Genomic DNA, 6,192 nt, shown 5'->3' with positions numbered 1-6,192 from the left:
AGTTTCTACAGCGATCTGTACCTGCATTGGGCTGGAGCTTTTGGGGCCCCGTATTATCTCTCTTTTATTACAGACTGAATCTCGGAGCTTAAGCGATCAACTGGGGGCCCATCATGAACGGGACCAAAGAACAAAATTCTCGGCGTAAAATCGAATGATAATGGATTAAAAAGAAGAACTTCCCGACCTTATTATGATCCGGTTTTTAGGGAAAAGTTAATTCTTTTTGAAATAGTATTCTTCTTTTTTTAGAAGGAAATGCTATATTTGGGGTTGGCGGTCTCTCTTTGAAATTGTATATCAGGAAGAATTTCAAGGATTTAAATTTATGACATATTCCATTGAGTATTGATATTGATAGATATGTATTAGTAGCAAAAACACCCGGTGTTGAACGTCAGCCCGTCCGGACATTTTATTAGTTTTTTAGGCCGCCATTTTAAAAGATGGCGGCAAATGGAAGTCCCAAATCCGTAACCCCGTCTATAGGATATTGGGAATTAGTCTACTAAATATTAGTGAAATCGGTTCAAAGTCGCAATGAACGTTATTGCATAAAGAAGACTTTTTCTTTTCGGGCCGCCATTTTAAAAGATGGCGGTAAATTGAACACGAAAAGCCATAAAGTCCGTCTATAGGACACAGGGAACCAGTAGCTAAAGATCAGGGAAATCTGTTGAAAGGCGCAATCAATGTTATTCCATAAAGAAGGCGTTTTCCATTTCTGGCCGCCATTTTGTTCAAGATGCCAGCGGATTGCAAAAATCTTTCCTAGTGCGCCCCTGCAAATCTTCAGCCTTAGGGTAAAGAGGTTTGGGCTGGGCGTTGATTATCAGTCAATCCGTAGGCATAAGTCAAGACTTCCATAGATATAGATATCAATGAAAAACTATCTCAAAGCTTGGAAACATTTGCCAGCAACCACTCTCGATACTTCTCCTAATGCTTTGGTGTTGTACAGGGAAACACATGAGGTATTTCAGGTGTTTGTTGAATAATACGTTTGGCCTAAACGAAATGATCACATATTGGGACGAGTTAAAGATAACGTCAGACAATATTGCTCAGACTTCCGAGGGTTCGCGGAACCCTTACCTTATATGCACCTTTTTGTAGACGCTCTTAATTGTTCAATCAAAACTAGGATTAAACTAACAAAAATATACATAGTGGGAATCGGTGTAATGAAATTTTTAATACATAGAAATATTTTCGAACGATTTTCCTCGCGTCACTATCTCTTTAAATTGAAATCGTTCTGCTTCAGTTGACTCTGTCCGAACAGCATAACACCAGTTACCAACTCACATGATTATCGCGCTCGGAGTGTTATTTTAAATCGTATACAAAACTGTATCACCCCATTGAAAACAATAGCGCAATTTTCGGCATTGCATCCACCTCTCTGGGCGATTTTTATTTTTGGAACTGTACATTTCTTCTATACAAGTATACGTGTCCCATCCCGTTAGAAAGCGTGTCGAGGTGTCATTGGCAGTCCTACGAAACACTGCACGGAGGAACGATATATCTCGTATTTTTTAGGTTATTCTTGCAAAGGAGGCTTCGTATATTCCCGCCTCCTGTCAATTGATACCGCGCTGAACATCAGCCTACCCAAAAAGAGAAAGATAAAAAATATCCCTGGGTAAATATTAATATTAACGACACTGGAGTAACCGTACCATGGTATCAACGCGTAGGAATCCAGGGAGGAGTAAAAAAGGAGTCGATTTGTGTGGTCAAATAGTATAAGCGGCTACTGAGAGGGGAGGACGTGACGTCAATATTGGTAGTCTAAATTGTATGACCTGAGAAGACTACTTCCAATATGGTCGCCCAAAAACGAGGTGTGACGTCACGAGAAAGTTCGTAGTAGCAGACTATTCTACACTGCGGAAAAGGGGGTCTTTCTTGTCACGTGGGTCATCGTTTGTATATTGAGCTACTATTTTGGGCCCTATACTAAATGCACTATTTCCAAAAAGAATTTTCGTAGTGATTGTGCAACTACAGCCAAGGAATGCTTCTGTTCCTCATTAAGATTCTCACGAGAGGGCAGTTCCTAGCGCGAGTTTGCGTGAACGCTGATGCCGCTTGCCACGTGATAAGCGATAACAAAGTTTTCCAACACCCCCCTCTTTCTCTCGTTGTGGGAGTTAAGATGTACGGTTGTCAGCCTAAAAAGCGCCTACAATATGTCTCCTTTTCTACTCGCCCCTGATGAAACGAAGAACTAGGCCTATTTGTAAATGTAGATGGGCGCGTAACCGTTTTTTAACCACTCTCGTTTCGGTTTCCCGCCAAATCTCGGCGCTCGTTCGTGATCAATCAAGTGGAAAAATGATCCGGGAGTCGCTTCCCCTTTAGTTTTTATCGTTGGAAGAGGCTGCGTGGGGGCCCAAAGCGCCAACTATAGCGGAAAACAAGGATTTGGCGGTCTCTACTTTTGGACACAGAAAACCTCAGTGCCTGAAGAGAGAGAGAAAGAGAGCTTTTCAGCACGCGTGTTTTATGTAATGTATAAGTAGTAAAAGAGTGAAAAACTAGCACATTTTCGATGGACTATATCTCGTATCTCTATCAGCAGCTGCAACTGAACGTTTTTTTGCACCCCCTGCACCTCATTCTCAATGCGCTAGATATCTGTAAGCCGTGAGAGTTTCTAGGCTGAGAGAAGCCATCAGCACTTAGTTTTCATTTATTATTTAAATAATTATGTATTGTGGAAATGCTAATTAGAATATCGTGGTAATCAACCACTGTCAGAGATTTAGAATGACTGGTATCTCAGTCAACAGAAGGAAAAATAAATTGCCTCTTACAGTGTATGATACCATCTTAGCCATTCACACAGTTTATAGCTATTATTTGCCCCAATATACCAATAGATACATGTCCTGAGACAAGATTAATATAAAACTTATTACTCATGTTATTAAAATGGTTTACATCGTTGAATTTTTACATTTCATGGTGCTAAGTTAGTGGACAAACATTAAAAACTACTTTTGACCTTTTGAACCTTCCCAAAAGCGTAGGACTATAAAATTTCACAAGAGCACCATTCGCAACTAAGTTTTAAACTCTAACTTGAAATATATCTTTCATCCTTCAAGTTGATATATTTTTAATTGAAATTGGCTTTAATTAACAATAAAATAAAATAATTTCGAAATGTCATGACCTCTACAATTCTGATGAGAAACTACCCTAATTTGCAAATTAAAATTAACAATGAAATGACATAATAAAATAATTTCCAAATAGCATGACCTCTGCACTTCTGATAAGATATAATGGTTTTCAATCGAAAATCCAGCCCATAGAAAATGTAGAATAAAATTTTAATCAATTGAACCTAAATTTTCTTGAAACTTATCTTCTCAAAGAAATAATTTTCTAAATTCGAAGAATCCAATTTCTTTATCTCAAGTTTTAAAACTTAAGATTACATCCTCTGGGGACACAGTAAAGATATCCATTTTTTCTTCTTTTTTAGAAGTTATGTTAGAAGACAAAAAATAGAGAAATTTGTGCAAAAAAAAAAAAAAAAATTGGAAGGGTGGCGATGGAATTTTTTTAATCTTCCCCCAGGAAATAATATTTACTAGGTTTAAGGTTTTGAAACGAATTCGTCTGTTACAGACAGATTTTGCCCGCTCGCAGCCAAGGCCCGAATCAATTTAGATTTAGAGGAAAAGTGTTAGAGCAAAAAAGGAAAGGAGTTTCGTGCTCTTCATCCCAAAGGATGAGTTTTTTCATCCTTTGCAGCAGGGAGAAATAGAAGAGGAGAGATATTGTACGTGTTCTTTAGACTAACAACAGTACATCTTAACTCCTGCAATGAGAAAAAAAGGGTAGATCAGGGATAAATGAGGTAAGATGGATTCGGTGCCGTAGGTGGGGTACAGAGGCAACGTTTGGGGCTTCCACTCCATCCCTATCGCCTTCAAGGGAAACTTCGTTATAGAGAGCTTTCAGATGGGATAGTAGTACGTCACACTCTCCCAAGTCTTACCGCTGTTCTGGTAGACATATTGGGTGGTCTCAGCTTCATTCCTGCTTTAAAACCACCAATATGGCAGCGTAAATTATGTCACGAGACTCAGCTCCTCCTCCAACTGAAAGCTCTCTATAACTTACCACGTGGCAAGCGCCAGCAGAGTTCCCGCAAACTCGCATTACGAACTCCCCTCTAGTGAGAGTCCAGATAAGTAAAAAAGCGTTCGTTGGCCCTAGTTGTGCAATCAGTACAAGACTTCTTTTGAAAAAGTACATTTTGTAATGGAGAGAAGGCGCAAAATAATAGCTCAATATATCAACTGTAACCCACGTGACAATGCGGAACCCCCTTCGACCCCCGGTCTCCCACTGTTAGAGTTTAGGCTCACGGCGTAGAAAACAAATTTACCCTTTAATACGTCTCCTTTTCTGCTCCTCCCTGTTCGCAGCATTCCTTAGTATCTCTCTTTCATTCTGGGACTGGTGCATGGGTATTTTTAAACTGGTTTTTCATTTCTCCTGAGGAGTATAGTTTTTCTTTTAGCACTTGTATATGTGTCTCGCAAAAACAATCGTAAATATAAGCGCTTCAAGCAAATTTATTAATATATTTAATATTAGACAATACTCAAGGGGAAAAGTCTGGAATGTTAAATATATGCGGATGAAGATCAAATTAAACTGCTTCGTATAAATGAAAGTAGTGTTGTCAGATAAAGGGTAATATTTTTGAAGACTAAATTCTTGTGTTCGACGAAGTTAACTTTTAACCCTAAAGGGCCGTGGATTTTCTTATTAAATTTCAGAAGTTGGTTTAAAAAAAGTCTACAGAAGGGTAGGCACATAGCTATTTGTGTTAGTTTGATCGCCTGACAGCGAATTAGGCTGAATTTTTCGCTAATAATTGCAATCTTGTTTATCATTTTGAAAATGGGTTTTTAATTGGGCAATTATTTAAGTTAAAATGAATTCGAATGTATTTGTTTGTTTATATTTAAAACTGATACTACTTGCACTCTGATCTCCGCGCGAAAAAAATGTGTCAATTGAATTTTTCCCATAGGATTATGTGGGGTGACCTTTAACCTACCTCAAATATCGTGGGTCAAAGATGGAGTTTTTGAAATTGAACTTCATCACGACGCACCCTAGCTAGGCTTTATGATGTCCTAGCGGTCAAGTCATTGCTTAAAACGAGGCGTAAGCGACGCTATCATATTGGAACAGACCCATACTATCAATTGTCTTCCACTCGTTTTGCCCTCGTGTCAATTGTTGTCCTCTCATTTAACTTCATATCAATTGTCATCCACGAGATTGACGAGATTATCGAACAATGAGGCGCGAAAATGCTTCCTTCTACGAAAAGATCGCCATCTATTCCTGTGATAGAATTTAAAAGCATAATTCACACGAATAATTCCAAGTAGAAATATATAAGTTTGTGATTGAACATGTATGTATACCAAACCTTCAATTGCAGTAGTACAGAATAACTTTCTTCTAAAGAAGTTAATTACTTAACCCAAATTTCAGCCCTGTTTTCGATCGATACAAAGTAAGCGTATTATAACCCCGACCCTTTTGTAATAGTAAGAATTCTAAGGTGCAGTTATAGATACAAAACCATAATGTTGCATGTATCTCGCTTATATAGAAAATCGCAATTCAATCCATTCATGAATTACTTTATGTTATTTCACATAAGGATATCGTGTGCTGGAAACTGTTCCATGGTAGTTTACTTTCAACATCCAGTATGTTTAACTCTTCATATTACCAGAAAAGAATTTTCAAGTCTATGGAGACGGGAAATAGGAAGGTATTCTATTGCGATAGATAGTAGTGAATTCAGGATCAAACTTTGGTGGTTCTTAATGAAAGAAAAGATGTCAAATAATGTTCAGAACTGAGGTAGTGAGTGAGGGCCGTCAACTATTGCCACTGCTGCCGAGTGGGCGCGGTTCATCTATACATGTACCAGGGACTTCTCAGGTAATCAGGGACTGGAGCGTGAGGCTAACACTGTTTATAGTGTAAAGTATGGAAAATCGATAACTGATTTGAACCCTCAAGTTCTTTGACTTTTCCTTCCTTTAGTCACAACATGGAGTACGAATCTTATAAGGACTGGCAAAATGTTTAGACTACTGTACTTTTTACAGTATGCGAAAGTAGTCTGAAAAT

The 6,192-nt window shown here is 38.4% G+C and overlaps 1 long non-coding RNA gene across 1 annotated transcript; it reads right to left on the bottom strand.

The window, feature by feature from the left end:
• Positions 1–784: 784 nt before the first annotated feature.
• On the bottom strand, positions 785–5,724 carry LOC149610459 (uncharacterized). The gene is made up of 4 exons (XR_016376511.1): positions 5,096–5,724; positions 4,415–4,524; positions 1,096–1,613; positions 785–1,008 (listed from the first exon to the last, which is right to left on the bottom strand). It is a non-coding gene; the product is annotated as an uncharacterized LOC149610459 (long non-coding RNA).
• Positions 5,725–6,192: the final 468 nt, after the last annotated feature.

Source organism: Phalangium opilio, unplaced genomic scaffold (assembly GCF_054372755.1).
Source record: "Phalangium opilio isolate 3A_F unplaced genomic scaffold, DU_Popi_V2 ptg000329l_1, whole genome shotgun sequence".
In the NCBI taxonomy this organism is placed as follows: Eukaryota; Metazoa; Arthropoda; class Arachnida; order Opiliones; family Phalangiidae; genus Phalangium; species Phalangium opilio.
This window is presented reverse-complemented; position numbering and strand designations above follow the sequence as displayed.